A 20,452-nucleotide genomic window follows, 5' to 3' on the forward strand; every position below is an offset into this window, starting at 1 on the left:
CATTAGCTCAACTGGGCCAGAGTCAGGAGTGTGGAGCTATTGGATATCCCATAGTGGGTTGGACTTGGTAAGGCACATGAGAGGTGGGGAGAAGAATGGCTCCACCCCAAAGCTTCACAACTCAGTCTCCCTGTGCCTGTATCAAGATTCCCTGAGACTGCTCAGGTCTCCTCAAGAACTCTCCAAGAAAGTTTCACCATGAGTCCAGGCTGACTGCAGGCAATAGACTCCTCTATAGGGTGGGAGCTCAGCAAGGTTGGACCACCCAGAGTCAGGGGGAATGGCAGATGGATCTCCCATGGGAGGATAGCACTCTCTGGCAAGCAGGGAGGAAATGGCACCCACCCCAGAGCTTCACAATTCAGCTTCTCCCTGTGCTCATCTCTGACAATCCCTGAGATCTCTGGACCTCCTCAAGAGCTCTCCAAGATAGTCTGCACCAAGGCCCAGGATGGCTGCAGCCAGTAAACTCCTCCACAGGGCATGAGTTTGGCAGGGTAGGGTATTATAAAGAATCTTACTGGAATGATAAAAATGTCTTAAAACTGAATTTACTAAAATTCTTTACTCATACAATTAAGATGGGTGAATTTTATGATATGACAATTGTACCTTAATGAAGTGTTTTAAAAAATAATTGCTATGGCTTGGCTAGGTGGTTCAGTTGGTTGGAGCATTGTCTCATGCACCAAAAAGGTTGTAGGTTTGATACCCACCCAGTTGGGGTGCATACAGGAGGCAGCTGATGGATGTTTCTCATCTCAATGCTTCTCTCTCTTTCTCTCCCTTCCTCTTTCTTTAAAATCAATCAACATCCTATATCCTTGGGTGAGGATTAAAAAAACTAAAAATAAAATAAAATAAAATAATAAAATAAAATAAAATAAATAAAATAATTGCTATGGCACAAGCATGGTGGCATTACAGGTCCATCTGGTATCTCTCCTTGAAATTACAACAAGTTGAAAACCTATAATTCAACAAAGGATTTTCTGCTCAACACACTAATACATTTGAGAGACTGGCACAATGAAATATCTGAAGGTGGGCAAATCTGGGCAAATGGGAAGAGGAAAGAGGAAAGAAGAGAGATAGATGTCACAGACAGCCCAGAGCTCACTGTGGGGTCTGGAACAAGGGACAAATTGGGTTTACACTCTGAGTTGTGGTACAGTAAGCATTTCTGCCTGAGTAGTCAGCAAAAACTGTGGCTGAACCTAGTAAAGGGAAAAAAAATAAAACACAGAGGTGTGGTAGCTGTGCTCTAACAGCCATCATTACCAGCCATAAAACAAAAACACAGAGCTTAGCTCCCTCCCCTCACCCTCCTGGAGCTCAGCTTCTCCTCACCATCTCTGAACTCACAGTGCACAGAAGCTGCAGCATTGAGTTTGGGATTACAGTGCACACTACCTGCAGCCCTGAGAACTGGAAATTCAGAAACATTCCTCTCTGAGTGGCAGGCACAAACTATAGCTAATCCCACTGACAAGCATGTAGATACAGAGGCATGTCAGCTGAAGCCTTGCAGCCACTATTAATGGAAAAAGAAAAAAGCTACAGATGCATGAACCAGCCTATCTCAGCCTACCTCACCCCCACTCATTGCAGCTGAGCCCAGAGAAGGCACCTGGGACACCTCAGACAGCACAGCAATGCTGGCAGCATCTATTTGCAGGAGGCAGTTCTGAGATTTCATGGGTTTGGAAGCCACATCACCCACCACATTCCACTGGGGTGATGCGGGATGGGGGGATGGTGGCCTGAGATCAAGGTGACCTGGTCACAGAGGAGATGCCCACCTCCTAAAAAAATACAGGGTATTTTCCACTGCTCCACAGTGAAAGAGAAAAGAACTTGCGCCTCAGTGCCACCTACTGGAAAACAAAAGAAAGACCTCTTTCTATCAATCTGGTAAATAGAAAATTGCTAAACTTTATTTTTAAAAGCAGTTTTTATTCTACTGTATGCCTAGGCAGAGATATAATATGGCAATACCATGAATAACCAAAGTAATAGGGCAACTCAGAAAAAAAGAAAAATCTCCAGAAAATATACTTAAAGACAAGAAATATGTGATTCAAGTGGTAGAGAATGCAAGACTGCAGTTATGAAAAAATCCTCAATGAGATACAAAAACCTCAGGCAGTTTAATGAACTCTGAAATAAAATTGATGAACAAAAATAGTGGTTTATCAAAGAGATTAAAACATTTAAAAAGAAGCAAATAAAAATTCTGAAGCTGAAGAACTCAGTACCAGAAATGAAGAATAAACCACTGAGCTTAGGAAATAAGGCTGGCCAGATGGAGGAAAGAATTAGTGCTATCAAAGAGAAATCTAGAAATTATGCAGATAGAAGAAGAGAGAGATTTGAGAGTAAAACATATGAAAGAACTCTATGAGAACTCTCTAACTCCATCAGAAAGAGCAATATGAAGTAATGGGTATACTAGAAGCCAAAGAGAGGAAAAGGAAACAAAGAGCTTATTCAAACAAATAGTAAATGAGAACTTCCAAAACCTATGGAAAGAACTGGATCCTTGAATCCAAGAAGCAAAAAGAACCTTTAATTATCTCAATCCAAATAGGCATTCCCCAGTGCCCCTAATATTAAACTGGCAAAAATTAATGATAGAGAAAAAATTCTCAATGTAGTCAAGCAATAAAAGATGGTAACATATAAAGGAAATCACATTAGATTATCATTAATATTTTTCATGAGAGAAATATATGTAAAATCTTTATTGTATGTATTATGAAAAAATTCAATTTTATTTTATTTTTTAATTAAATTTATTGGGGTGACTGGTTAATATGAACATATATGTTTCAGATGTGTGTTTCTGTGTTACAAGATCTGTATATTGCTCTGTGTGCCCACCATCCAAAGTCATATCTTCTCTAGTCATCATATATTAAGACCCCCCTCACCCCTCCACTCCCCACCTAGATTATCATTAGATTTCTTAGCAGAAATCCTACAAGCTAAGGTAGAGTGGAATCAAATATTTAAAATTGCAAACCTTATTCAGAATAGGGTGTTACACACTTAAATATAACATAATGGTTAAAGGCAGAAAAACACATTTTAAAAAAGAAGACAATAGCTAACACAATTTGGAAGTAAACACCCTAAAAAGAGATAATTTATTACAGTAAAAACAGAAAGGGAATGAGTAAAGGTCTGAATTTGTGTAGGGAAATAGAGATAAGATGCATTCAGAAGAAAAAAAGGCTGTTACATATATAAAATTTTCTTTTGCATTAATCTAATGGTAACCACACAAAAAAAATCTAGAACTTACACACATAGCATCAAAAACAGGAAACAGGAAAAGAATCATAGCATACCACCAATCTGAAGTAACAGACAGAAACACAAAATAAAAGAAACAATGGAGACAAAGAGCTACCAGAAAACAATAGATAAAATGGCATAGGAAATCCTTATACATCAATAATCACCCTAAGTTTAAATGGACTGAACTCACCAATAAAAAGGCACATAGTAGTGGATAGGATAAAACAAACAAACTCAGAACTGGAAGATGGCAATGGAGTAGGTGAATCTCTCTCCCATGTCCTCCCAGAATCCAACTGGAAAGGAACTAAATTTTGGAATATTCACCATGAAATATCAGCTGAAGAGGAGACTTTTAAACAAAGAAGAGCAGAAACGACATCAAGACTGGTAGGAAAAGTAGAGTTGTGAGAGGTGCTGGCCCAGCTCTCAGGGGTGGCAGGTCAACAGCAAGGAGGGTTTCCCCAGTGAGGAGAGAGGCCTACACACCAAGCAGGGCACTCCAGCCTGGTCAGCCAGAGCTGCCAACAGCCACCCACATGGCAACCAGCAGCAGGGCTTCTAGCAGCCAGAATGCTAAACTGAAAGAAAAAGCCACTTTTTTTTAAAGGGCTGGAATACAGAACTTTTGTTCCCAGACCCTCACCCTAGATTTTGGCAGAGGGAGGGTAGTGCAGACTAGAATCACCTGAAGAGAGACAGGGGTGGAGGGAGATGGGGGGAGGCAAAAGGGAGGGCAGTTGCTGGGATGCTTGTGCTGAATCATCCACCTTGAGAGGCACAAGCCCCTCCCAACAACAGAAGCCTGGGGAGGAGCAAATACCCTACCCCACCAGGATACAACTTGCCCCCTCCTAAGGAATCTTGTGTGCTCCACCTTTGGATTCCAGCACACCCTAACCTGCATCATGACCCTTGCTGAGAAGGCAGCAGTCTCAGGGAGTAGCAGTCTCAGGGAGCATCAGTGACTGGCTTTGGGGTAAGGAAATTTCCCCCACATTCCCATGAACCTTGCTGGTGCCTCCCTCTCATGGAAGAGCTGATAGAAACTCCTGGCTTCCAACAGATCCCACTGCACTGCCTAAGAGGAACTCCACCTCCCCGAGGTCAGGAAATAGTCCAGGAACACACCCACCATATTCCCTGAAATTTAACATTTGCTGACCCACCTTAGAGGTCTCATGCTGCTAAAAAGCCAGTCTAGCAGCTCAACTTGGCCCATCTTGTGGGCACCCAAGCACAGTGCAGGCAGCCACAGGTGTGGATTGCTTGAAACTTCGAGCAGGATGCTTAGAGCCAAATTGGATAGCTTCTGACTTTGGCTAGCACATAAGTACCTCCCAGGAGGCCTGAAATCATCATACAAAATAGCCTCAAACAACATAGGAGCAGGATTCACAGGGAAATCTTAGCAGGCACTAAAATCTTCCAAGACAAACTTCATTCAGTTGTTTTTTTGGCTTTTGTTTTTCATTCATGCTTTCTTTTTTCTTATTTTGGCATTATTATTATTATTATCATTATTTTTCTCTTTCCTCTCTTATTTCTTTCATATCTCTTATTTGCCTTCTTCCTTTTCTTACTTTATTTTAAAAATTTCTTTTCTTCTTTTTATGATTTATTTTTCTTTCTCTCCTTTTACCTTTTCATAATACCTTTTCTCTTTCTTTTTTCCTTTTTTACTGCTTTCATTTTCCTACACTTTACTGTTTTTTCCTCTCTCTTCTTTCCTTTCAAAATCTTTCTTCTTGCCCTTTTCTCTTTTAGTAATTTTTAATTTTTTTAATTTTTATTATTATTTTTTCCTTCTTTGTTTATTTTTATTGTTCTCTTTCTCTTTCTTATTACTCTTTTCTTTTGTGTTTGTTTTTGCTGCTGCTGTTAAGTTCTTTTGTATGTATTTGCTTGTTTCATGTTTTGTTTTGTCTTATCAGCACCTGAACAACAACTTGCATGATATAGTTTTGGTTGAGCCTCACAGTTAGCCAGCATGAGAGGAGATCCCACCCATGAATTGGACAAAAATAACCAAGACCAATTACAACAGGAGGGCCCAAATAACACACAAAAGAGTCACTCCTAGAGCATCCAACTCAGGAGTTCAAGGAGACCATATCACTGGGTCCCACAGGACATTTACTACATAAGTCTACCCCAGGAAGACTGGGAGTCATAGCAGGCATATCTAATACATAGAAACAAACAAAAAAAGACAACTAAAATGGTGAGACAAAGAAACAAACCCCAAATGAAGAAAAGCAGGAATCTCCAGAAAAAGGCCTAAATGAGATAGAGGTAAGCAATTTATCAGCTATAGAGTTCAGAGTACTGGCTATAAGGATGCCCACGAAACTTAATGAGAATGACAAGGAACTTAATGGTAACTATAAGGAAATTAGTGGACACAACATCAGCATGAAAAAAGACAAAAACCATGAATAAGAACTAGTCAGAAATGAAGAATACTCTATCCAACATAAAAAATAAACTGGAAGGAACTAAAAGCAGGATTGAAGAAGCAGAGGCTGGAATCAGTGATTTCAGTGATTTAGAAGACAAGGTACAAAAACAACGCTCAATTAGAGCAGAAAAAAAACCAAAAAACTTGAGGCTGGTATAACATCTGCAAATCAATAAATTTGATACATCACATAAACAAAATGAAGAACAAAAATCATATGATCATATCAATAGATGCAGAAAAAGCAATCAAGAAAATCCAGCACCCATTTCTGAAAAAAAACTCTCAGCACAGTGGGAATGCAGGGATCATAACTCAACATAATAAAGACCGTATGTGACAAACCTACAACCAACATCATCCTCAATGGGCAAAAAGTAAAACCATTTCTCTTAAAACAAGAACAAGACAGGGATGTCAACTTTAACTGTTCTTATTCAACACACTACTGGAAGTCCTCGCCACAGCCATCAGTTAGGAAGAAAACATAAAAGGTATTCAAATTGGAAAGGAGAAAGTAAAACTCTCATTATTTGCAGATGACATGATATTCTACATAGAAAACCCTAAAGACTCCATCAAAGTACCCCTAGATTTGATAAACGAATTTGGCAAGGTAGCTGGATACAAAATCAAAATCCAGAAATCAATGGCATTCTTATACAACAACAATGAACTTTTAGAGAAAGAAACTAAATAAAAATACCATTTACCATTGCAACTAAAAAAAGTAAGATACCTAGGTATAAACTTAACCAAGGATATAAAAGACCTGTACTCGGAAAACTGCGGGGCACTGAGAAAAGAAATAGAAGAAGATATAAACAAGAGAAAGATTATACCATGCTCAATGATTGGAAGAATTAATATCATTAAAATGTCCATACTACCCAAAGCAATTTATAAATTTAATGCAATTCCTATGAAAATAACAACAGCATATTTCACAGATCTAGAACAAATTTTTGAAAATTTATATGGAACCAAAAAAGACCCCCAATAGCTGCAGCCATCTTGAGAAAAAAGAATAGAGTGGAAGGGATCACTTTACTGGACATCAAACTGTACTACATAGCCATTGTAATAAAAATGGCCTGGTATTGGTACAACAACAGACATATAGACCAATGGAACAGAACAGAGTCCCCAGAAATAGACCCACACCATTATGGTCAGTTAATATTTGACAAAGGAGGCAAGAGCATACAATGGAGTAAAAGCAGTCTCTTCAATGAGTGGTACTGGGAGAATTAGACCACAACATGCAAAAAAATGAAAATAGACCACCAACTTTCACCATACATAAAAATAAACTCAAAATGGAAAAAAGACTTAAACGTAAGTCATAAAACCATAAAAATCCTGGAGGAAAACATAGACAGTAAAGTCACAGACATCCCATGTAGTGGAATTTTCACTGATACATCTCCTAGGGCAAGAGAAACAAAAGAAAAAATAAGCATATGGGACTACATCAAACTAAAAAGCTTTTGCACAGTAAAAGAAAACAGCTTCAAAATACAAAGGAACCCCACGGTCTGGGAGAACATATTTGCCAAGGATGTATCTGATAAGGGGCTAATTTCCAAAGTGTACAAAGAACTCATAGCACTCAGCAAGAGGAAGACAAACAACCCAATTAAGAAATGGGCAAAGAACCTGAATAGACACTTCTCCAAAGAGGATATACAGATGGCCAAGAGACATATGAGAAAATGCTCAACGTCGCTAATCATCAGAGAGATGCAAATTAAAACCACAATGAGGTATCACTTCACAGCTGTCACAATGGCTACCATCAACAAATCAACAAATGACTTATGCTGGTGAGGATGTGGAGAAAGGGGAGCCCTAGTACACAGCTGGTGGGGATGTAGACTGGTGCAAACACTATGGAAAACAGTATGGAGGTTTCTCAAGAAATTAAAAATGGAGCTGCCTTTTGACCCAGTGATCCCACTCCTAAGAATATATCCTAAGAATCCTGAAAACTAATCAGAAAGAATATATGCACCCCTATGTTCATAGCAGCACAATTTACAATAGCTAAGATCTGGAAACAGCCCAAGTGACCATTAGTAGATGAGTAGATACAAAAGCTATGGGACATATACACAATGGAATACTACGCAGCTGTAAAGATGGGTCTTGTGCCCTTTGGGACAGTATGAATGGACCTGGAGAATATTATGCTGTGAAATAAGCCAGGCAGAGAAAGACGAACACCACATGATCTTGCTTATATGTAGAATCTAAAGAGCTTAATAAACTGATGAACAGGATAGATTCAGTGACATAGAAGCATAGATCAGACTGCCAAATGTCAGAGGGATGGCGGAAGGTGGGTGGGTGGAGGGGGAGAGATTTACAAAAGAATTCATATGCATATATGCACAACCCCAGGATATGGACAAAGGTGGGAAGAGGTACTGGGGCGGTGGATTAAACGGGGTGGAATGGGTCATTGGGGGGGAAAAAGGGACATCTGTAATATTTTAAACAAAAATAAAATTAAAAAAAAAAAGAATCAAATTGGAAAAAAAAAATTTGAGTTAAAGAGAACTATGGGACAATGTGAAGTAGATCAACATCTCCATGATAGGAGTACCAGAGTGAGAAGAAAGTGAGCAAGGGATAGAGAACCTGTTTGAAGACATAATGAAAGAAAACTTCTCAAACCTGGGTGAAGGAAAAAGTCACAGAAGATCAGGAAGCACAGAGAGACTCAATCAAGATAAACAGAAAGAACCACACAAGACACATCATAATTAAAATGGCAAATGTTAAAGACAAAGAGAGACTCTTAATGACAGCAAGGGAAAGACAGTCTATTACCTACAAGTGAGCTCCCCTAAGGCTGCCAGCTAAGTTCTGAATAGAAACACTACATGCCAGAGAGAATGGCATGAAGTATTCAACGTAATGTAAGGGAAGGATTTGAAACCAAGAATACTCTATCTAGCAAGGCTATCTTTCAAAACTGATGGGGAAATAAAGATCTTCACAAACAAAGGAAGATTAAAAGAGTTTATTACCACTAAACCAGCCCTGCAAGAAATGCTAAAAGAACTGTTAGAAGAAGAATATAGAGAGAGGAACATAGGTATAAAGAATAAAAATGGGCCTGGCCAGGCATGACTCAGCAGTTGAGCATGGACCTAGGATCCAGGTAATCAGGATTTGATTCCCAGTCAGGGCACATGCCTGGGTTGTGGGCTCAATCCCCAGTCAGGGGCATGCAGGAGGCAGCCGATCAATGACTCTCTCATCATTGATGTCTCTCTCTCTCTCTCTCCCTCTCTTTTTCTCTCTCTGAAATCAATAAAGATATATTTTTTTAAAAAAGAATAAAAATGGAAACAAATAAGTACTTATCAATAATAACCTTAAATGTAAGTGGATTAAATGCTCCAAAGAAAAGACATGAGGTAGTTGAATAGTTAAGGAAACATGACCCATATATATGCTGTTTGCAAGAGATCCACATCAGTATAAAAAACTCAGGTTGAAAGTGAAGGTATGGAAAAATTTTTTCCATGTAAATGGAGAAGGGAAAGCTGGTGTAGCAATACTTGTATCTGACAAAATAGACTTCCAAACAAAGTAAATAAGAAGAGATAAAGAAGGTCACTAAGTAATACTAAAGGGATTATTCCAACAAGTGGTATATAACACTGGTAAATATATATGCACCCAATATAGGAGCACCTAAATATAGAAAAAAACACATAAAACTCTTGGAAGACTTTAAGAGAGAGATTGAGAGCAATACAGTCATAATTGGGGACTTTAACACCCCACTGACACTACTGGATAGATCTTTCAGAAAAAAATTCAACAAGGAAACAGTGACCCTAAATGCCACACTATATCAGATGGATTAAATTGAAATTTACAGAACATTTTACCTCAAAATTGCAGAATATACATTCTTATCAAGTGCACATGGGACATTCTCAAAGACAGATCACATTAGGCCAAAAAACCAAATCTCTACAATTCAGGAAGATTGAAATTATATCAAGCATCTTCTAGGGTCACAACAGCATGAAGCTAGAAATCAACTACAATAAAAACTCAAAAACATTCAAACATATGGTGGCTAAAATGTATGTTATTAAACAATGAATGGGTTACCAATGAGATTAACGAAGAAATAAAAAACTTCCTTGAAGCAAATGAAAATGAACACACAACAATAGAAAAGCTATAGGACATAGCAAAAGCAGCCTTGAGAGGTAACTTCATAGCATTACAGTTCTACCTCAAGAAACAAGAAAATCTTGAACAGATTTTCAAACCCTACAACTAAAGGAATTAGAAAGAGAATAACAAGAAAAGCCAAGAGTAAGTAGAGGGAAGAAAATAATAAATGTCAGAGTGAAAACAAATGACACAAAGACTAAAAAAGTAATACAAAAGAAACCAAGAGCTGGTTCTTTGAAAAGATAAACAAAATAGATGAACCTTTAGCCAGACTCATCAAGAAACAATGATGGAATTCTCAAATAAATAACATCAGAAATTAATGTGGAGAAATAACAACTGACCCAATAGGAATACAAAGGATTGTAAGCTAATACTATGAACATCTATACTCCAACAAATTGGACAACCTGGATGAAATAGAAAATTTTCTCAAAACATACAATCTTGCAAAACTTAACCAGGAGGAATCAGAAAAATTGATTAGTCTGATAACAACTAAAGAAATTGAAGCAGTAATCTAAAAACTCCTACCAACCAAAAGTCCTGGACCAGATGGATTTACAGGGGAGTATTACCAAACATTTAAAGAAGAACTAACACCTATCCTCATTAAAATATTCCAAAAAAATTAAAAGGAAAGAACATTTCCAAGCTCTTTTTATGAGGCCAGCATTAGCCTAAATCCAAAACCAGATAAAGACACTACAAAAAAAGAAAATCACAGGCCAGTATTCCTAATTAACATAGATGCTAAAATCCTCAACAAAATATTAGCAAATCAGATCCAGCAATATATTAAAAAGATCATACATCCTGACCAAGTGGGATTTATTCTAAGGATGTAAAGCTGGAACAATATTGAAAAATCACTAAATGTGATACATCACATAAACAAATTGAAAGACAAAAAATCACATGATCATATTAATAGACAAGGAAAAAGCATTTCACAAAATACAGCACTGATTTTTGATAAAAATTCTCAGCAAAGTGTGAATAGAGGGACCATACCTCAACATAACAAAGGCCATATATGACTCACCTACAGGCAGCATCATACTCAACTGGCAAAAACTTAAAATGTTTCCCATAAAAACAAGAACAAGGCAGGTTTTTCCACTTTCACCACTCCTATTCAATATAGTGCTGGAAGTCATAGCCATAGAAATTCAGACAAAAAGGAAAAACAAAAGGCATCCAATTGGAAAGGAGGTAAGTAAACCTGTCATTATTCATGGATGACATGATATTGTACATAGAAAAACCTAAAGACTCCTACATTTAATAAATGAAGTAACATAATAGCAGGATACAAAATTAACATCCATCAATTGATGGCATTTTTATATAGCAATAATGAATTCTCAACAAGAGAACTAATAAAAGAATTCCATTTAGCATTGCAACAACAATGAAAAAAGATATCTAGCAATAAACTTAACCAAAGAGGTCAAAGACCTGTACTCAGAGAACTATGAGACATGTTAAAAAGAAATAGAAGAAAATACAAACAAGTGGGAGAATATACCCTGTTCATGGATTGGAAGAATTAAGACCATTAGAATGTCCACACTATCCAAAGCATATTTCACAGATCTAAAACAAAAATTCCAAAAATTCATATGGAACCAAAAAAGACCCCTAATAGCCACAGTAATTATAAGAAAGAAGAAGGAAGTATCACCATACCAGATATCAAACTATACTGCAAAGCCATTGTAATCAAAACAGCCTGGTATTGGTATAACAGCAGAGATATAGATCAATGGAACAGAATAGAGACACTAAAAATTGACACAACAGCATTATGGTCATAATATTTGATTAAGGAGTCAAGAACATACAATGGAGTAAAGATAGTCTCTTCAATAATTAGTGTTGGGAAAATGGGACAAGTACATGCAAAAAAATAAATCTAGACAACCAACTTATACCATACAAAAGAATAAACTTGAAATGGATAAGACTTAAATGTAAGTCAAGAAATCATAAAAATTCTAGAGTATATTGCAGGCAATAAAATCTCAGACATCTCATGTTGCAGAATTTTCTCTGATACATCTCCTAGGGCAAAAGAAACAAAGGAATAAATAAACAAATGGGACTACATCAAACTAAAAAGGCTTCTACACAGCAAAAGAAATCATACTCAAAATGAAAAGGGAACCCACTATATGGGAAAATATATTCGCTAGTGATACATCTGATAAGGGGTTAATTTCCCAAATATATAAAGAACTCATACAACTCAATAAAAGTTAGATAAAAAATTCAAATAAAAATGGGCACAGGGCCTGAGTAGACACTTCTCCAAAGAGGACATATAGATGGCCAAGAGACATATGAAAAGATGCTCAGCATCACTAATGATAGGAAAGATACAAATTCAGACTACAATAAGGTATCACCTCACAACTGCCAGAATGGGTACCATCAATAAATCAACAAACAACAAATGCTGGCAAGGATGTGGAGAAAAGGGAACCCTAGTACACCGTTGGTGGGAATGCAGACTGGTGCAGCCAGTGTGGAAAACAGAGAGATTCCTCAAGTAATTAAAAATGGAACTGCCTTTTGACCCAGTGATCTCACTTCTGGGAATATATCCTAAGAATCCCAAAACACCAATGAGAAAAATATATGCACCCCTCTGTTCATTGTAGCACTATTTACAATAGCTAAGATCTGGAAACAGTCCAAGTGTCCATCAGTAGATGTGTGGACAAAAAAGTGGTGGTACATGTACACAATGGAATACTAAGCAGCTGTTCAAAGGAAGAATCTGGTACCCTTTGTAACAGCATGGATGGACCTGGAGAGTATTATGCTAAGTGAAATAAGCCAGTCAGACAAAGACAAAGATCGCATGCTGTCACTATATATGGAATCAAATTAACAAAATAAACTGATAAACAAAATAGGTCCAGAAACATGGAAGCATGGAACAGACTGAGAGATCTCAGAGGGAAGAGGTAGTGTGAGAAGAGATTAACTAAAGAACTTATATGCATATATGTGTAGCCCATGACCACAGAAAACAGTGTGTTGAAGGTCTGAGGCTGGGCAGGAGCTAGGTTGAGCAGGGCAGCAGAGGCATATGGAGGACATCTGTAATACTCTCAGCAATAAAAATAAATAAAAAACCCTTCAATCATATGCTGCTATCAGGAGACTCATCTTAGCTGCAAGGACAAATATAGACTCAAAGTGAAAGAGTGCAAAATGATACTCCAAGCAAATGACATATAGAGAAAAGTGGATGTAGCTGGACTTAATTGCCAAAATAGATTTCAACATACAGAAGATAACAAGACACAAAGATGGATATTTTATAATGGTAAATGGGACAATACATCCAGAAGACATGACAGTTATCAATATATATGTATCTAATCAGGAGGCATATATTTTATATACCAAAGTATATAAAGCAACTACTAACAAAACTAAAGGAGAAACTGACAAAAATATAATTATAGTAGAAGATCTAAATATCACATTGACAGCTGTGAATAGATCATCCAAACAGAAAATATGAATCTTAATTGACACATTGGACCAAATAAACATAATTGATGTTTATAGAGCCTTTCATTCCAGAACATCAGATTATACAGTCTTTTCTAGTACACATGGAACATTCTCAAGGATCTGTTGGGACACATACCTAGTCTTAAAAAAATTTGAAGACTGAAATCATACCAAGCACATTCTCTCAACACAGCACTTTGAAATTAGAAATTAACTGAAAAAAGAAAGCAAGAAAAACAAAAAATATATGGAGATTAAACATGCTACTAAACAATGACTGGAACAAAGAAGAAATAAAAGGAGAGATCAAAAGATAGAGACAAAAGAGAACGACAGTATGACATATCAAAAATTTTAGTATACAGCAAAGACAGCAATATGAGGCAAGTTTATATCCTTACAGGCCTATCTTAAAAAAGAAAAAAAAAATTCCAAATAAACTACTCAAAATTTCACCTTAAAGAAGCAGAAAAAGAAGAAAAAATAAAGCCCAAAGTCACCAGAAGGAAGGAAATAATAAAAAGTAGAGCAGGATTAAACAACATAGGGAACAAAAAGACTATACAAAAAAATAGTGCATCAAAAAGTTAGTTCTTTTCAATGATTAATAAAATTGACAAACTTTTGACTAGACTCACTAAAGAAAAAAGAGAAAAGACTCAAATAAACAAGATCAGAAATGAAGGAGGAGAAGTTACAATGAACACCACAAAAATACAAAGGACCATACAAGAATATGTAGAAAATTATATATATGCCACCAAAGTCAATAACCTCGAAGAAATGAACAAGTTCCTAGAAATATATAAACTTCCTAGACTGAATCACAAAGAACTGGAAAATGTAAATAGACTGAACAACAGTGAGGAATTCAAAACAACCATCAAAAACCTCCCCAAAAGTAAAAGTCCATGACCAGATAGAGCAGATTCACTGGGGAATTCTATCAAATATTCAGAGAAGATTTAGTACTTACCCTTCTCAAACTTCTAAAAATTGAAGATGATTCAATACTTTCTAACCCATTTTGTGAGGTCAACATAATCCTAATACCAAACCCTGGCAAGAACAACACACAAAAAGAAAACTACAGACCAACATCTCTGATATATACAGATGCAAAATACTAGCAAATTAAATACAACAATACATTAAAAAGATAATACATCATGATCATGCAGGGTTCAATCCAGGGAAGCTGGGATGGATGGTTCAACATACACAAATCAACATTAACAAAATAAAGGATAAAAAATCATACAATCATATCAATAAAGGCAGAAAAAGTATTTGACAAAATGCAACATACATTTATAATAAAAACACTCAATAAAATGTGTATAAAAGGAAAACACCTCAACATGATAAAGGCTATATGTGACAAACCCTCTGACAATATCATATTCAATGGCGAAAAACTGAAAGCTTTTCCTCTAAAATCAGGAACAAGACAAGGATGCCCACTCACCACTGTTATTCAACATAGTAATGGAAGTCCTAGCCAGAGCAATCAGGAAAGAGAAAGAAGTAAAAGGCATCCAAATTGGGAATGAAGAATTAAAAATGTCACTTTTTGTAGATGATATGATTATTTAGAAAACTCTAAAGACTCCACCAAAAATCTATTAGAAACAATAAACAAATACAGCAAAGTTGCAGGATAAGAAAATCAATGTACAAAGGTCCACTGCATTCCTATATATTAACAATGAAATTCCCTAAGAAAAATGAAAACAAAACGAAACAATTCCTTTTACAATTGCAACAGAAAAAATAAACTAGCTAGGAATTAACTTGACAAAACATGTGAAGAATCTGTACACTGAAAACTAAAAGAGCCCTGGCCGGTGTGGCTCAGTTGGTGGGAGCATCATCCCTCCCATACACCAAAAGGTGGCAGGTTCAATTTCCGGTCAGGGCACATACCCAGGTTGTGGGTTCTATCCCCTGTCAGGGCACACGTGGGAGGCAACCAATTGATTCTTCTCTTTCCCGCCCCTCTTCCTCCCTCTCTCTCTCTAAAAGCAAAGGAAACAAACAAACAAAAAACCCATAAGACATTATTAAAATAAAATTTAAGACACAAAGAAATGGAAAGATGTTTTGTGTCCATGGACTGGAAGAATCAACATAGTTAAAATACTCATATTACCATGGGAGAAAAAGTTGAGACTAGGAACTGCATATATACATGGAATGAAACATGCCACAGGAAACTACATAATTATTATGGATGCCAATGTCTCACACCATGAAGCAAAAGGAAGGAAATTTTGACACTGTCTCTGGAACTCGCTACAAAGTAAATGGAGGTGTTTATGGCTGGGATTTGAAAAGAAAAGTAATCAGCCCTGGGGCCAATTTTATAACACAAATTTTGCTGAGACCAGGAGAACCTGATTTAACAGGAAGTTTCAGGTTATATGGAAAAGAAGTTCTAAAGAAATTAATAGAAAAAATGTGTTTCTAAAGGCTACGTCTTCCAGATGGAAATGATTGTTTGGCAAGACAATTGAATTATACTATTGGTGAAATTCCAGAAACATCTATGGATAGTGTTTATGGTGAATCCCAGTTGGAAATAGTCTATTTCTTGAAAGGATTATTGACTATATTTGCTACTATATAAAAGAAAGTTATTCATTTATATTTATCATGTTCATTTCAATTTAAATATAAAAGAAGGCTGGTTGCTGATTTTTTAATAAAATGTGCTCTTAGAGCATAAATCATATAGGTAAGGTAAATTTCATGCAAATCTGTTTTTCTGAAGAAATTCCATTTATATGTCAAATTAAATTTAAAAAGTGAACAGTGTTCTCAATTTTCTTTAACATTTTGCTGTGTTAAGTAAGACCTATAAATAAATGCATATGCGGTTTTTGCATACAAAAAAGCAATATAGAGATTTAATGTAATCCGCATCAAAATCCCAATGACATTTTAAAAGTAACTAGAACAAAAGATCATCAGATTTATATGTAACCACAAAAGACCCTTAATAGCCAAAGCAATTCTGAGGGGAAAAAAAAAGCCAAATTATACTACAAAATGATAATAACTAAAACAGCATTGGCAGAAAACTAGACACGTAGAACAATGGAATTGAACTAAGAGCCCAGAAATAAAACCAAATGTGTATGTGCAAATAATTTTTCACAAAAGAGCCAAAAAAAAAAAATTACAAGGGAGAAAAGGAAGACTTTTCAATAAATGGTGCTGAGAAAATTGTAAAGCCACATGCAAAAGAATGAAACAAGACTTATCTTTGTTCCCTTGCACAAAAACTAACTGAAAATGGATCAAAGATCTAAATATAAGATCTGAAACAATAAAACACTTAGGTGAAAACATAGGTACCAAACTTATGGAAATTGGTCCTAGAGAGGATTTTATGAATTTGACCCCAAAGGCAAGGGAAGTAGATGCAAAAATAAATGAATGAAATTATATCAAACTAAAAAGCTTCTGCATAGAAAAAGAAACCAACAAAAACAAAAATAAAACCAACTGAATGGTAGAAGATATTTGTAAACAACAGCTCTGACAAGGGGTTAATATCCAAAGTATATAAAGAACTCAAAACCCCCCAAAAAATCCAATTTAAAAATGGGCAGAGGGCCTGAACAGACACTTTTCCCAAGAAGACATACAAATGGCCAATAGATATATGAAAATATGCTCTAAACTCAACTAGCTATTAGGGAAATGTAAATCAAAGTTACAATGAGTTACCACCTCACACCTCTAAGAATTGCTATTATCAACAAGACAAGTAATAAGTATTGGAGCGTTTGCGGGAAAGTAAATTGGTACAGCCACTATGGAAAACAGAATGGGAGTTTCTCAAAAATTAAGAATAGAGTTACCATATGATCCAGCAACCCCTCTTCTGGGTATCTACCCCCAAAATTTGAAACATTTATTCATAAAGATATATATATACCCTTATATTTATTGCAGCATTATTCACAGTAGCCAAGATATGGAAACAACCAAAATGTCCTTCAGTAGATGATGGGATAAAGAAGGTTTACATATATACAATGGAATATACTCAGCCATAAGAAAAGATGAAATAGTGCCATTTGCAACAACATGGATGGGTCTTGAGAGCATTATGCTAAGTGAAATAAGTCAGATGGAAAAAATCAAGAACCAAATTATTTCATTTATATGTGGAATATAAAGCTGAAAGTGACAAATGATTAAATAAGACAAACAAAAACTCATAGATTCAGACAACATTATTGAGATTACCAGAGAGGAAGGGTGTTGGGAGGGAGGTAGAAAAGGAAAAAAAGGATCAAATACATGGTGACAGAAAAAGACTTGACTTTGGGTGGTGAACAAAGCATAATGTAAATGAAGTATTATAGAATTGTATACTTGAAACTTATTTTATTAACCAATGTATTCTCAATAAACTTAATAACATTTTAAAAATTGCTAAACTGTGCCTCTATGAGGAACAAATTTATCAACTAGAGTGCAATGTTTATGTACAGTTGTTTGTGTCTTCAGCCTAACAGTATCCACTCAAAACACTATTTTCCAGTTACATTGAGCTACTCACTTTTCTCCACTCCTATCAGTAAGGTTATGCTATACATTTATTCTTTGTTTTTCCCCCCATTTTTAATAAGATATACATGACATATTACATTATGTAAGTTTAAGGTGTAACAATGTGTTGATATGATACACTTCCATATTGCAAAATGAGTACCACCATAGCATTAGCTAACATTTCCATCATATCACAGAATTACCATATATTTTTTATAGTGAAAATATTTAATACTTACTTTCCTAGCAACTTTCAAGTATAATATACTGTACCATTAATTATAATCACCATGCTGAGCATTATGTTCTCAGAACTTATTCATCTTCTTACTTGAAGTTTCTACCATTTAACCAAAATCTCCCCATTTCCTTCATCCCACAGCCCCTGGCAATAACTGTTCTACTCACTGTTTCAATGAATTTAGCATTTTTAGATGCTACATATAAATGAGATTATACAGTCTTTGTCCTTCAATGTCTGACTTATTTCACTTAGTGTAATGCCTTCAACCTTTATCTGTGTTGTCACAAATGTCAGGAGTTTTTCTTTTTTTAATAGCCTAATAGTATCCCATTATATATAATATAGAAAATAGGTATATAAAATAATAAAATAATATAATTATATTTTATATCTTAATAATATCTTCTACTTATTATTAATAAGACCTGGCATGCTGAATACTTTATTGGGTAAATTGTAGATCTCCATGTCTTTCCATTTGGTTACTGGAAGATTAGTTATCCTTTGGTAGTATCAAGTTTCCTGGATTTTTCATTTTCCTTGGAGTTTTGTGTTGCTTTCTTCACATTGGACATAGCATTCACCTCCTCTAGTCTTTATAACTGTTTTCAGGGGATAAATACCTTCTATGAGCCCTGCTAGAGATTTGAGGCTTTCTCAGACCTTGAATGGATACACCTGCTCCAAGCTATCCCTCTTGTGGCAGAATTCTTAAGCTTGTATGTTTACTCTAACTATGAGCTCCTGAAAGCTTCCCTCTTGTTTTCCCAATGGTGGCACTACAACTCAAGTTTGTGGTTTCTCTATGGCCTACAGATCCTTGCCTGCAAGTGCTTCCTAGCTGTCCACCAAAGCTTGCTCTTACTACCACCCTCAAGAACATGCACATGGAGGTGGCTGCAGGTGGGGGTGGTGCAGATAAGGCACACTTGTTACTGGGGGTGCCCAGGGGCCAATTTTGGGGATCTGCAGGTAAGGCTTTCTGATAGAACCCACAACATCTCTCTCTTTTTTTTTTTAATTAAAAAAAAAATATATATATATAGATTTCAGAGAGAGGAAAGGAGAGGGAGAGAGGTAGAAACATCAATGATAAGAGAGTCATTGATCAAGCCCACAATCTGGGCATGTGCCCTGACCAGGAATCGAACCTCGATCGCTTGGATCCTAGGTCGACGCTCAACCGCTGAGCCACACCAGGCCAGGCACATCTCTTTAATGCTGAGAATCTTATCTGCCATCCTCCTGATCTCCTCTCACCCCACAATTTAGCACTCTGGATGCCGCAAGAGAGAAATGAGTCTCAAAGCACTGTCCTGCACAGCTGGAGAAGCCTGGTGCTCACTCAAATGCTTTCCCTTCCCCCCGTGGGAAGAAATCATGGGACAAGAAAGTCTCACTTGGCCTTGGCTGTGTCATCTTGAGAGAGATGGGAAGTGGGTAAAGTCAAACTGTTCCTCTTATCCATTACACAGTGTCCAAACTCTTTATTTTTTGCTCCAAAGAAATGCTGAACTTCTTCTCTAGAAAATTTCACAAAAGCTCCTTTGTTTGTGCATAACTGCCCATATCAGCATTCTCCATGTGTTCCAAGGCCACAGCTGAGAGGGCCTGGAACCAGTTCATTAGCTATTGCAGGGTCCACAGCTTGGATGAAGGTCTGTGTGCATAATGCCTGATTAACAGGTGGGCAAACCTCCTCTGGGTCCCTTTGGCATTTGATGCTGAATCCCAGAGCTCACACAAAGGCACTTGTGTTTATGGGTGATGCCAAATTTTTGTTGTTGGGGGCAGATAAAATCAAGGGTTGTCTTATGCCATTATGATGCTGATAGATTTGTAATACAGTCAGTTCCATATGTCCCAGTCTGCATTACATTCTGGGATCTTGCAACATCCTGATATTTGCTATTGCATTTATATTTTTATTAAAAATATAATAGAAATTAAATATAATATAATTAAAGGAAGGAAAAAAGACTCAAATGTATGGATAATTGTTATGTGCCTGTTTTCTTGCTGCCTTTTTGTAGAAGAGAGCCTACTGTGGCACCTATGCTTGTCTTGTTGTTGTATTGTGTAGGGTATATATATGTTTTATGGGAAGTTTCATCATAAAAACTGCCTTTGAAAAT

The 20,452-nt window shown here is 36.4% G+C and overlaps 1 pseudogene across 1 annotated transcript; it reads left to right on the top strand.

Moving 5' to 3' along the window:
• Positions 1-14,287: 14,287 nt before the first annotated feature.
• Positions 14,288-16,133, top strand: LOC308546792 (dolichol-phosphate mannosyltransferase subunit 1 pseudogene; annotated as a pseudogene). The gene is made up of 2 exons: positions 14,288-14,405; positions 15,585-16,133. The product of its transcript is annotated as a dolichol-phosphate mannosyltransferase subunit 1 pseudogene (transcript).
• Positions 16,134-20,452: the final 4,319 nt, after the last annotated feature.

The sequence above is a fragment of the Miniopterus schreibersii genome, assembly GCF_964146895.1.
Source record: "Miniopterus schreibersii genome assembly, chromosome: 1".
Taxonomy (NCBI): Eukaryota; Metazoa; Chordata; class Mammalia; order Chiroptera; family Miniopteridae; genus Miniopterus; species Miniopterus schreibersii.